Source organism: Nannospalax galili, unplaced genomic scaffold, assembly GCF_000622305.1.
Source record: "Nannospalax galili isolate Female #2095 unplaced genomic scaffold, S.galili_v1.0 scaffold3234, whole genome shotgun sequence".
Lineage (NCBI taxonomy): Eukaryota > Metazoa > Chordata > Mammalia > Rodentia > Spalacidae > Nannospalax > Nannospalax galili.
Genome location: NW_008333909.1, coordinates 207155 through 220811, shown reverse-complemented (window position 1 = coordinate 220811; position 13657 = coordinate 207155). Strand labels below are relative to the sequence as shown.

At 40.7% G+C, this 13657-nt stretch overlaps 1 pseudogene; it reads left to right on the top strand.

The window, feature by feature from the left end:
- Positions 1-1104: 1104 nt before the first annotated feature.
- On the top strand, positions 1105-5376 carry LOC108490633 (annotated as a pseudogene).
- The last annotated feature ends 8281 nt before the right edge of the window (positions 5377-13657 follow it).

Sequence of the window (13657 nt, the reverse complement as noted above, 5' to 3'; positions counted from 1 at the left end):
ATTTAAATTTTTTCTTCTATAGCTCTTATATGACCCACTGATCATTCAGGAATGTATTATTCAATTTCCATATACTGTATTTTTTCTTTAGTTGGCTATCAATTTCTAATTTTCCCTCACTGGGATTTGATAAGATACAATAAATCATTAAAATTTTTGATATCTGTTGAGGCTTGCTTTGTGGCCTAAATATAGTATACTCTGAGATATAAAGGTACAGATTCTAGGGCCCAGAGAGATTGCTCATTGGTTAAGAACACTTGATATTCCTTCAGAGGACCTGGGTTCAATTTCCAGCACCCCCCAGCTGACAACTGTCCATAACTCCTGTTCCAAGAAATTAGACACCCTCTTCTGGACTCTATGGGACATTGCATACATGTGGTACACTTATGTACTTGTAGGTAGGGCAGTTGTACACATAAAATAAAAATAATAAGCAAATAAAGTTATAGATTCTAGTCATTTTTAAAAAGAGATATTTTATCTACTTAACTTTAAATTAGTAAAAAAAATCAGTGAGCCATTTGTGACCTTGACTAACTATGAAAGCAGTGTCTTAGGTGCTCTCCCATTGTACCACATTCATCTTACAAAATGATCTTCTCCTATGCCCAGTTATCTTTTCTTGGTTATCTGTATTAAAACATATGGGAGAAAATAAGGAAAGAAATATCTGAAATTCTTTGTGCATTCTTCGACTATAAAAGTAGTTTACTGGGAAATAAACGAGATTTCCAAGCATGGTTAATATTGAGCTATATTGTGGTAAAAATCCATATAACTTTAAGCATTCTATCAAAGTTGATGTAAAACTTCCTCTATAGAAAAATTAATTTATTTCTATGTACTTACATACAGTTCATGATATCATTTGATAATACTAGCTAAACTGTTCTTAATGACTTTTTATGAAATTTACTGTACATGATTGGAAAATTTTTCAGTTTTAAAGATGTCATCCACTGTGCAATATCATATCACAAAAACAGCAGTAAGAATGGAGTAAAACAAATCAAGAATTATAATAAAAACTTAGGGAGGGAGATCCAAATAATAGACACAATTCTAATTTTCCTTGAATTTCCACAGACAAGAGTCACAATGGCTGAGACACTAACCAACATAACAAACTACGTGGAATTCTTGCTCATGGGATTCCCAGATGGCCAGGTGCTGCAGACACTGTGTGCCACACTCTTCTTCCTGATTTATGAGGCACCACTAATGAGAAATATCTTCATTTTCATCCTCACTACCATAGACCACCATCTCCAATCACCCATGTATTTTTTTCTGAAGAATTTTTCCTTGATTTACATCTGTTTTATCTCTGTCACTGCTTCCAAATCCATCATGAACTCTGTGACCCAAATCCACTTCCTTCCTGGGGTGTATCTTACACAGGATTTTTGTTTTATATTTCTGGCAGGCACTGAGTTCTCCCTCAGTTTGGTGATGTCTTATGACCACTAGGCTGCCATCTGCCTCCCTCTGCACTATGAAGCCATCATTAATAGAGCTGCCTGTGTGAAGATGGTGGCTGCAGCATGGCTCAGTGGGTGTGTCTGTGGTACCTTCATGCAGCAGGAACATTCTCTGTCCAATTCTGTGGTACCAACATAATACATCAATTCTTCTGTGATATTCCACCACTTCTCATACTTGCTTGTGCTGGAGAACAAATTCTAGAATATGTATTTATCACTGCCAGCTGTTATTTTACTTTCATGTTTTTTTCTCCTTTTTTCTTCTAAATATTTAAGTGTATGAGTGTATTGCCTGCATGTGTGTAAATGCACCCATGTCATACACAACACATTGAAATCAGAAGATGGCATTGGATCCCCAGGAACTGAAGTTACAGATGGTTGTTAGCTGCCTTGTAAGTGCTTGTTGTAGAAAATATTGTGACTGATTTTTCCTTTTACCTTACATACCTATCATGCTGGAATGCAGTGCTTCCTGTTTCGTATCAGAGAGAAAACTATGTAAGTCATATGGTTTTCAGGAATCCGAAACTTAGAGAAACTGAAACTTATCCTGCTAATAGGGCATCTGGTCCGCTAGATTGTAATCAGATACTAGTCTGCCATGCTAACAAGGGATCCCATATTGCGGGTGGTCCTCTCCCGCACACAGCATGATGGGGGCCAAGGAGGGGGAGTGCAGTGCTGTCCTAACCCTCTGTTCCTGAGGCACCACCAAGAAGGCAGGGAGACTTGTCTAGCAGGAGCTCATTTATTAAAGTTTTAGGCAAGTGTTTATATACATTTATGAACATTGAGTGTGCCTCCCTTATTCCATCTTGAGATGTGATTGGTCATGACCACAGGACTTATTTAGCATTTTAGGTTTCAATTTCCCAAAACTGCCAAGTTCCTATCCTTTCCAAGGCTAGGTTTCTGTTTCCCAGAACTGTTAGGTTTCCATTTTTTATCACCATGCCCATATGGTCTTTACTTCTCCTGACTATTGAGTTGTTATCTATCACCAAGTCCCCACATCTCCCCCTTTTTATTTTAATTGAAACCAGGGCCTGTGGAAGAGCCCCAGTGACCAGCCAAACCTTGATTTAGGTGAGCTGGTGTCCTGCCTTGGGTTAGGCTGGTGTTTTGGGGGGAGAAGTGGGCAGGCGATTGTACTGTACTCACAGCATCATTAATTGCACTTGTTCTATCTTTCCTTTTATGAAGCTTATGAGCCTATTGACTACACAGGGTCTTATAATGCAGAGGAGTATAAGGATTATTAGAGGCCCTGACAGAGTAGAAATAAGGGTAGTGGGCCATGGTGAGGCAGTGAACGACTGTTGGTACCAGGACTCCTGTTCTCGCTGACACCTGTTTAAGTCCTCTCTTAATTTGTCAAGATTGTCCATAACCACTCCTGAATTTTTAGCATAGAAACAGCATTCTTCTCCTAGGGCTTTGCATACACAACCTTGCTGAAGAAACAGGAGATAGAGCCCTCTCCTATTTTGTAAAGCTACTTGAGGTAGAGAGGAAAGCAACTCCTGGAGAAACCTGACAGCTGTCTCAACTTTATGTAGGGTAGCATCCATATCTTCCCTGATCTGTTGGAGGCCTTTTTGCTCCACAATTAAGGATGTAACTCCAAGGGCCATTCCCCCAGCTCCAAGTCCCACAAGTGTGGAGACCACAACAGTGGAAAGCAACTCTCTCTTTTGTATATGCATGGCCTGGCCCTGCATTTCCTCAGTGGAGTGATACATGACATAAGGGAAGAGGAAGACCAAGGCGCATATGTCCCACCCTGATTGCCACAAAACTGCAAGAGAAAGGCAAGGTGTCAAACCTGATTTTTGGCACAGCCAATAATATGAAGGCTTGGTAGGGACTACCCAGTTACCCCCTGTTAAAGTGATGTTTTGACAGTGCTCCCAGGAGTGTCCAGCAGGGTGTCCATGGGTAACACAGGTCATATTTTCACCACGTCTAAGAGGCAGGGTGAGCCTGCCAGTTTTTGTGTTGAGCCCACCCCATCGGCATTGATCACTGTGAGTAGTATTTATGAAGTTTCCCATTGTCCTCAGGGCCTCCTGGGACCTCAGGGTCCTGGGACCAGGTTAACAGGGAAGGCTTGGCAAGGGGATCAGGAGGGCTATGGGGCTTTGAGCCGACATGCTTCTGCACACACCGGCCATTGTGGTGCCATAGGCACCGGAAGGGGCCCTGTATGAGTGGCATGCTCCTGCAGCTGGAAGCTGGCTGGGCCACACTGGAGGGTATCATAATTATTCGGCCCACAGTGGGTGAGTGGCTCAGGACCTTCTGCCTCTCCAGCCTCCCTTTGAGAGGCCTGCTTCCCCCGCTCTACCTCTTTCACCTCTAGGGATAGCCGGGCCTTGAGGTCAGCTGCCGCAGCCTCAACTTGGTTTTTTCATGCCCCAGCCTTGCTCCTCTCCTCTTCAAACTGGGCCCAGTCTCCCTGATTTTTAATCTCTCCCTCTTCCTCATGGAGAGGGAGGGCACCCCCATCCCTAGCCTCCCCCTCTTGAGTGGGGATGGGTCCCCCAAAGCACCCTTTAAAGGCTGATATAGTGGGATAGAATCCCAAAGGGGGTTCAATCCCAAAAATGCAGCTCCCTTTTCCTAGTCAAGCCCTCAACCCTTTCCCAGGTGTCTGCCGAGAACAGGCTGGCTGCAGGGACCCATGGGGCCAAAAGAGTCACAGTCTCCCAGACCTGGTTGGCTACAGAGTCTGAAATGTCTAGCCCTTGGCTCTTAAGTATATAATGCAATGCCTCCAGGGTCGGTTCATGCTTCTTAGAGGTTAAGTTTCCCATACTAAAGGTCTCACTCACCCCGAAAGACCAATTGGCCTCAGCCAGTATCTCTTTCTTTCCTCACATGGGGCACCAGTTGCAGGGGGTCCTCTCCCACACACAGCATGATGGGGGCCAAGGAGGGGGAGTGCACTGCTGTGCTAACCCTCTGTTCCCGAGGCACCACCAAGGAGGAAGGGAGACTTGTCTACCAGGAGCTCATTTATTAAAGCTTTAGGCAAGTGTTTATATACATTTGTGAACCTTGAGTGTGCCTCCCTTATTCCATCTCGAGATGTGATTGGTCATGACCACAGGACTTATTTAGCATTTTAGGTTTCAATTTCCCAAAACTGCCAAGTTCCTATCCTCTCCAGGGCTAGGTTTCTGTTTCCCAGAACTGTTAGATTTCCATTTTTTATCACCATGCCCATACGGTCTTTACTTCTCCTGACTGTCGAGTTGTTATCTATCACCAAGTCCCCACAACATATGCTGTATTATGATTGGACTATTACCCCTATATAAGCTTGTACTTTCCTTCATTAAAACAGATCTGTGTCACTGAAACTGGTCTCCTGCATCTGAATATGGCAACGCTGGCACAGACTCCTCACCAGCCCTGGGGTGTGAAATGGATGACTGATTGGAAGAACTGAGAGAGCAGGAGAGGAACCATAGCTGGAGGAGAACAGCCACAGCCCGTAACCACAGGTGCTGGGAATAAAATTCAGGTCCTCTGCAAGACCAGTCAGTGCTTTTAACCACTGAGCCATCTCTTCAACCCTCATTTATTTTATATTAATGGTTGTTTCCTATGTTAACACACTGTCATCCTAAGAATTCATTCTGCCGAAGGAAGGTTTAAAACTTCACTTGTATGACCCATCTTATTGTGTTAACCTTGTTTCTTGCTTCTGCATTTGTTTCATATTTAAGCTCATTAAAAGCTGCATCATCTCTGAACCTATTCATTTCAGTGTTTTACTCTGTTATTTCCCAGCCAAAATCCTGTGGTTTATAGCTTGAGAAACAGGGATATGAACATGGCCCTATGCAACATTGTAGGTAACAAAATGACCAGCTGATTGAAAATATTAGCTATTGTGATACTAAAGAATGTAAAGTGATCTGTTATTTCAGAGCTTTATTAATTTTATTATATACCTGTTGTACTATTTTCTCTTTTAAAACATGACTAATTTTTTAATGTTATATGGGCCTATCATAGGTTTGTTTCAGAAATTTTTCAACCCACTGAAAATCATCCAAATATTATGTCCATATCAATAGACTATGTATTATAGATTAACAGATTTTTTTTCACTTTATAGCCATATATTCACCAATATTTTTCTTTCAATATGAGACATTTTATGAATTCAAAATTGAAATATTTTATTAGCTCTTCTCTTAGAGATTCTCTTAATTTTTCTTTACAGCATTTACAATGAAAATTAATTACTAATTTCCAAAATTCTGAAAGATATCCTTTTTGGTTTTTTTATATAGGAAATATTCTTAATAAATTTAAAGATTAATTAATTGATTAAATAAAGATGTCCTAAAGTGTGACCTTGAACATACAACATTCATATGTATGTCTTTTAGCATTGTATCTGAAGTGTGTTAATAACAATTGTAACAGACCAATCAAATAATGACAGCATTAAGAATACTGACAATGGAATCTGGCATGGTGAAGGGACAGGAGAGGTTTAGAATAAGTGGGAGACACCCCCAAGAACTTGGCGGTAAGACCCTATTGCTGAAGACAGGACATACTTCAGATACAGGATTTGGAGCAATAGACCTGAGACTGACCTGGGAGCTACCTCCCCTGAAGGCTAGCTCTCATTGCTTTGGAGAGCACTAAACAAGCTGCTAAGGGAGAACATCAATTGATAGTCCAACCCCAGCTTCAAGGCCTAAAAACCACATCAATGACCAGCACAGCAAATGACATTACTGTGATAATGGCACTTTTATCTTGGGGGTAATCAACAGCTACCTAATTGGACTTAAAGCCCACTCAATGTGAGGAAACATGTGTAGTGCTGTAAACCTATCCAAATGCACATAGCTGGAGAGGTCATAGATCTTAAAGAAAACTCCAAGGCTGTCACATACTTGGACAAATGAAATTTCTTACTAGGTACAAAATATCAATCCTTAAATTTGTAGACAAGTACCCCAGTCACTGCCTATCAAAGAAGTTTATTGAGCTGAGCATGGTGGCGCACACCTTTAATCCCTGCACTGGGAGGCAGAGGCAGATGAATCTCTGTGAGTTAAAGGCCAGCCTGGTCTACATAGTGAGTTCCAGGCCAGCTGGGGCTTCAGGGAGACTCTGTATCAAAAAGACAAAAATAACTAAATAATAAATAAATAAAGAAGAAAGAAAGAGAAAGAAAGAAAGAAAGAAAGAAAGAAAGAAAGAAAGAAAGAAAGAAAGAAAGAAACTTTCTTTTTAAACAGAGATTTTTACAGAGTTCCACAACTGGTTACCCACAGAGATTTTAAATTTCCCAAGTCTAAGTGGCACATTTAGGATGCAATGTCTACAACCCTCATGGAACATAGAAGAGAACACGAATTCATCTTTCAACTCACATCAGTGTAGCTCCTTTGTGCAACAGAGGGTCAGGAATACAAAAGGTCACAAATGGCCAAATCACACAGAATAAGTGTCTGCAAAGTTTGGGAATGAACAGGACCCCTATTATTAAAATTCATCTGCCCAGGGCTCAGGGACCATTGCAGAAGAGAAGGTGGAAAGATGGTAAGAGCAGGGAGGAGGTGCATGACCATAGGGAAAATAGTCCCACTGGCTCCTGGGAATGTACTTATATGAACCTATAGCAATGGTGTCAGCATGCACAAGACCCATGCAAATGTAAGCAGATAAAAACCCAGCACAGAACTGTGGAAATGCACAGCAGGCCCAATCTTAGTCAAATAATTATTGGTAGGTGATTACTGCTGGGTGAGGAAGAGCTGATCTTCTTAAAAGGAGATGGCTCTAGATAGGCTGACTAAATCCGAGTGTGTGAACTTGTACTGAGGAACATCTGCGGGCACTAACTTTACATGTGAGGACTTAACACAAATGATAGAATGTATGAACTCTGGGAGGTGGGGGTGGCTATGGGAGGGTGACAAAGGAGAACGGGGTATAAAGATGCTTTTTTGTGTGAAATACACAAATGTTCAATAAAAATTAAGAAAAAAAATAGGAGAGGCCTCCACTCCCTCCACTTTTGGTGGGGGGAAATGGGTCCACCAGCTTTGGGGGCACCAGTGAAATACCACTAATCTGATCTTATATTTTCACTGACCGTGTTGAGGGGCAGGGTTCTTGTTTCTGACACAACCAGCTGAGGGACCATGCCAGGTGGGATGGGGAGGTTGATTGGACAGTACACTGTCAAAGGGTAATGCAGATGTCCTAAGGTGAGCTAAGGAGAAAAGAAACCTCCCATGGAGAAGAGCCAAAGCTTGCTTGATCTCGATTTTCAAAATAAATAAATACAGACCTTGAAAGCAGGGCCTTCTGAACTTTTGGGTTTTAAGCAGATGTCAGAAAAGTTGCCACAGGGATAACTGGCTTGACACGGCCAAGCGTTCACAGCAACATTGCTTTTTGAGCCTTTGATGTCAGACCTTTCTGATATTGAGAAGCAGAATTCACCAAACTTTGGATTTGTTCACCCACTAATAGGGAACTGTGAGCTGGGTTTAGACTGTTGTGAGACAGAGGACATTCCCAGCCCCACCCAACCTGCATGCTTAACAGCTAACTGGAGGTCAGTCAGAGGAAAACTTTCCTTCAATCCTTTGCTTCAGAGTCTGTCTATCTCCAAACAGAGCCCCAGACTCAGAACTCATGACGTGATGGATGACACCACAAAGAGCTGCAGCCCAGAGCTTGCTGCTGAGACTGAATTTATATCAACTGGGACTCCCCCTGATATGCACACACACCTGGAAGCTTTACATGCCTGTCACCTGAAGCCCTCCAGCATCCCAACCTGGACTGCCACTTCTTCCTGAGGCAAGATGACGATGTTGGAACACACAAACATACTCATCCAGATGCTGGAGGGACCCCCCCTCACCCTTGCCCCACCATTTCCTCATTTGCTCTCTTCCAATGGACTCAATAAACCATTGTTGTTATTATGATCTTATCTGATCTTTAAAATCTCATGGACCTTCTTCAGCCATGAGAAACCATTTTCAAAATACCTGGAAGGACTGCCAGGATTGGAGTCCATAACCATGGCTATCGGGGCAACCACATGTTGCACATGCACACACACACCCTCTAGCATTGTGTGTACACATTTCTTTTGGACACATCACAATCTTTCCCTGGTGTTTTGGTCATGATTTCAATGTCCCTTTCCTTATAACTCAATGTGTGCACTTCTTGCAGCTATGACAAACCTTCCAACCCACCACCCCAATTCCACCAATGAAATTCCAGACATTCAGATTCTTCCTCTCAACACAGTATGTATGGTACAACAAAGTGCAAGGAGGATTCACTCTAATCAAGATGCCTGAATTGTTCTTTATCCTTGGGCTTCACAGTGATGTTAGAGAAATTTTGGATGGGGTGGGCAGGAACAGGTTTGAGGTTACTCACAGTAGTGAAAAAAAGGAACTCATCCACACACCTAACGTTCTGTCAGTATACTAAGTCAAGTCATTGGTTCACTTTGAAAATAAAATTTTAAAAAAGAGTAGTCACAGTAGAGATTTCTAGGTTAAAATAGAAGAGATATTTGGAGATTTTTTAAATCAAAATAGTAAAATGGCACTTAGGAGGTACTTCCATATGTCTGTCCCTCAAGAAATACAGTTTCCAGTTGCAGATATGAATATGAGGGCAGTGCTACAGAGTGCTTTCAAGGAGCGAGGGAAACCTCACCTTCCATCAATGTTCTATAGGATAGTGAAATCTCTGCAAGTGCAATGAGTCCTGCATTCACAGGCAGGCATCTAGAACGCTTCTAAAATAAACACATCAGAAGAAAAGAGGAAGTATAAGTCTTCATAAATGTAAAATATTAGCAATCATATTTCATAATGTTTATAATATGCATCCCAAAAACTGAAACAAAAAAATAAACATGTGAAAGGTGAAATTCTAATAAATCAAGACTTAATATGGCAGATCGAATATATCTGCACACTTTCCTTATAAATTCCAAAAAATTTAAATAAATGGTATTTTGAAAAGCATAAACATGAAAGAAAATATAATTGTCATTATTTGGCCTTTGGAGGCAAGTGAGAAAATGACTGAGCAATAATTGACGTACAAGAGCAAAGCAAGCTATAAAATGAGTTGGAGATGGTTGGTGGGAGCTCAGAAAACAGTTGATGTGAATTTCTGAGCTCCAGGAAGTCTCAGCAGTGAGAGGAAGTGGGCTGAGAGCAGGAAGATAGGGCAGCTCCTGTGGAAGATGCAGTTTAGATAACCTTGTATTCCATGCAGCTCTTCCCTCATCCTGGCAAATGAACAATCTTTTTCTACTGGGAGGCTGAACCTGAATACTATGTTCTACAGACTGAAGCCTGGTGGAAGGAAGTAAGGAAACACCAGAAAAAGAGAGAATGAGGTGAAATCACCTTCAAAGATTAAGTCAGAGCAGTTTTCGACAATTCAGCCTGGTGGTTAAGTCTTCCCAAGAAGCAGATAGCAAGATTCTTTCTCTGGGGAATCTTATGGACTCAAGTAAGTACCCATTGATTGTGATATATGGATGCTCAAAGTGGAATAACATATACCAGTAGTCCTGCAGCAAGGCACAGTACTCAGACTTGGCAACTGACACAGAGCTAACAGCTGCAGCATGTCCTGATGTATGTTGTTGTGCTTCATACTAAATATTGACAAACACCCAGAGACCATCAGATATTTGAAAGAAGACCATAAAATGGGAAACCAAAACGATTACACTCAGGATATATATGTGATAGAATAAAACGTTTTATATCAAATTTGGTCTGACTCTTTTTATAAACAGAGTTTCTATATGGAAAGGCCCAACAACTCTCTAATCCAATAAAGTAGATGACATACAGAAATGACAGTAAGGGCTGGAGAGCTAAGTCAGTAGTTGGGAGCACTGGCTGCTCTTGCAGAGGATCAGGATTAATTTTGCAGACCACATGGAGCTAACAACTGTCTGTAACTGCAGTTCTAGGGGATCTAACACCCTCTTCTGACCTCCACAGGCATGGCATACACAGGTGTACTTACATACCCACAGGCAATACACTCATATACATAAAATTAAAATAATAAAATATTTTTTTAAAAAAGAAATTTTACAACAGGAAAAAAACTCAAAAAATGTTCAAGAAAATTTAAAAAAGACTCAGGAATAATAATGATGCAATATTTCTTTTTTAAATTCTTTATTATTATTTACTTTTATATGTATGAGTGTTTTTTCTTCGTGTATGCAACTGCATTCATACTTGCAATACCCACAAAGTTGAAAAGAGGGTGTCAGATTCCCTAGAATTGGAGTTACACATAGTTTTTAGCTGTCATGGTGGTGTGAACTGAACCCAGATCCTTTGCAAGAGCAGTAAGCACTTTTAACGATTGAGCCATCTCTCTAGCTTCTGGTAACATTTCTTTTTAAAAATATTTTATTTTTATTATTTTTTAACAGAGCATAGGGTAGGGGTAGGGGTTTACTTATAGAAGAGTGGGTGCCTCACAATTACAGCTGTACTGTAAAGTCCACGCTCTAAATAAAGACCTGTGACCTCCCAACAGCCCCACAAAATGGTAAGAGAGGTACCTTTTGGTGTTTTCAATTTATATGACCTTTGCCCCTCCCCACATATGCATCTTAGGTCAACTGACTGGGTGGGAGGGGTACCTGATGCCTCATTCAACTCCTTTTTGAGCATGTGAAAGAGGTGTGACTACAGCCTGCCATCATAGTGGATGGAGGACCTTTCCAGTTAACACTCCACCCCTTCCTCTGGCTCTTACATTCATTCCACCAACCTCTTCCACAAAAGTACCTGAGCCTTTTAGAGAGTTGTAGGTGTGGATGATCTTCCTCCCACACTTTCAGGTCTCTTCAACATCTGTTTTCCATTGGCTGTTGGCCAGTTTTAGTGGGATTCCATCTACTCAGGAAGCCAGATCCAGGTGCTCTCTGGTGTCTGCTGTGTTCTCAGCTTCTAAGCCAGACAGCAGCCAGAATAGACACGCTAAGGCTCTCTGCTGAGTTCTCAGCATCTCTGGTACCTTATTTCTTAAGAGCAGCTCAAGCAATCAGAAGACAATGAATTAATGTTTTTGTCCTTTTGGATTCACTACATTTTTCATTTTTTTGTCTTTCTAGGGCATACTATGAATATTTTCATGTATATTTCATTTCACTAATTCTGCATAGCTGTCTCTGCTCTCTTAAGGTGGTCAATTTCATAGTCAGTTTTAATAGTGATGGTTTTCCTTCCAAGAAATTCTATTTATCCTTTTACAAAGTCTATTTTGTATGTTGGATTTTGCTGGAAACTTGTTTCTTATATTCAGTTAATGTCACTACAATTACTTTATATTGTGTGCTGCTCAATATCATCAAAGGAGTTAAGATTCTGTCTTCTAGAAATGTTCCTGTAGAGACCATTAATCTAGGATCACTTTAAAGAGTTGAGAGGGGCTGGGGCGATGGCTCAGCAGTTAAAAGCACTGGCTGCTCTTGCAGAGAACCCGGGTTCAATTCTCAATACCCATATGGTGGCTAATACTCATCTGTAGCTCTAGTTCCATGCAATCTGAAGCCCTCTTCTGATCTCTGCTTGGCATTGCAGGACACAGGTGCACTTACATACATGCAAACAATACTCTCATACATATAAAATAAAGATAAATATTAGAAAAATAAAAAGACTTGAGTCTCTGGGCCATGATGGTAGAGGGCACAAGTTTGAATCACAAATTGATGAAGGAATTGCTCATGGTGTCAACTTCTCAGGAGTAGAGTTCCTTATTTTATTCACTTTCTAGGGAACTTCAAATCCACTGAGAGTAGACATGGAAGTTACTTCTGGTTTTCTCTTACCTTGTGAATAAAGGTCACCTACTGGCCTCAGTTCCTCAAGAATGAGTAAACATCTTTAGGGCAAAATGGTTCACTTCACTTTCTGATTTCTAGTTTCCCTTAGATTTCAGTCGAAGAATCCCTTACTATTTTACCAAATATTTAGTCCTTTTAAGAGACAGTGGGAGAGAAAGAGAGTGAGAGAGAGAAAAAGGGAGGGGGAGAGAGAGGGAGAGAGAGAACTGGTCAATTAGCCTAAAGCTGACATTTTCAAGGTATTAAAATTTGTCAAAATTCTTAGAGAAAAAGCTTTACAGTGTAGAATTAGTCATTCACCCAAAGCATAAATGATTTAAAAGCTTTTATACTTGTAAATTCTTTTAAGTTTCAGCTGCCACTCACCCTTCTCAGAATTGGTAGACGATGTGGCTCTTTCATAGAAGTGAGACTAATATAAAAATTCCAAGCAGACATACTATCAAACAAGAAGCAATAAAAAGGTGATTTCCAAAGGCTTGGCCAAGGGAACATGCAGGACCGTGAACATGCTATCAGGCTGTAGAACAAGACTGCAGCAAGAGGCTGGAGGTTTCAGGAACAACAGTTCTAAGTAAATGATGAGTTTGACACTGGCTCAATGAATGTTTGCTTTGTTGGGAGAGTTGCACCCCTACCAGAGTTTTTAAATAGTAAGACAAGTACCAACTCTACAGTAAACAGTTTGAACAACAATGGAAATATAATCTTATTTATGAACAGAACACTTGCACAGTCATAGTAATGCAGGCACTACAGGTGGCACAATTTGTTTGAGTACTAAGGCAGGTGAAGTTTGTGGCTGTGGGTAGAAAAGAGATGGGGGTAGTTTGAGACCAGATCTTCTTCCATAGTAGAATTAGCAAAATAAAGCTGAAAATTAAAAATTAAGACCCAGAAGTATTCAGATTCTAGAAATATGAAGTAGGAAGACTTCTGCTTTCAATTATTTTGTTTTGAATTCCGATAAGCTAGATTCTAGGCATAATTTGAGCAAAAGACAGATCCGTGCTTCCAGTAAAATAGGAGTACTTAATAAATGCTCAATAGTTTAGAGAAATGATACCTTATCAAAAGTTTGAACGAGATGAATCACAGGAATTCCTTGAACTCTTATTAGACATCTGTCTTTTCAGTATTTCTGAGTAGAATCACATCATAGCTCTTCTATTTATAAATCCTTTCTTCAAGGTATTTTTAACTTCTAAATATAACATGTGCAAGTCAAATTCACCTCTGGGAGGGGCACGTG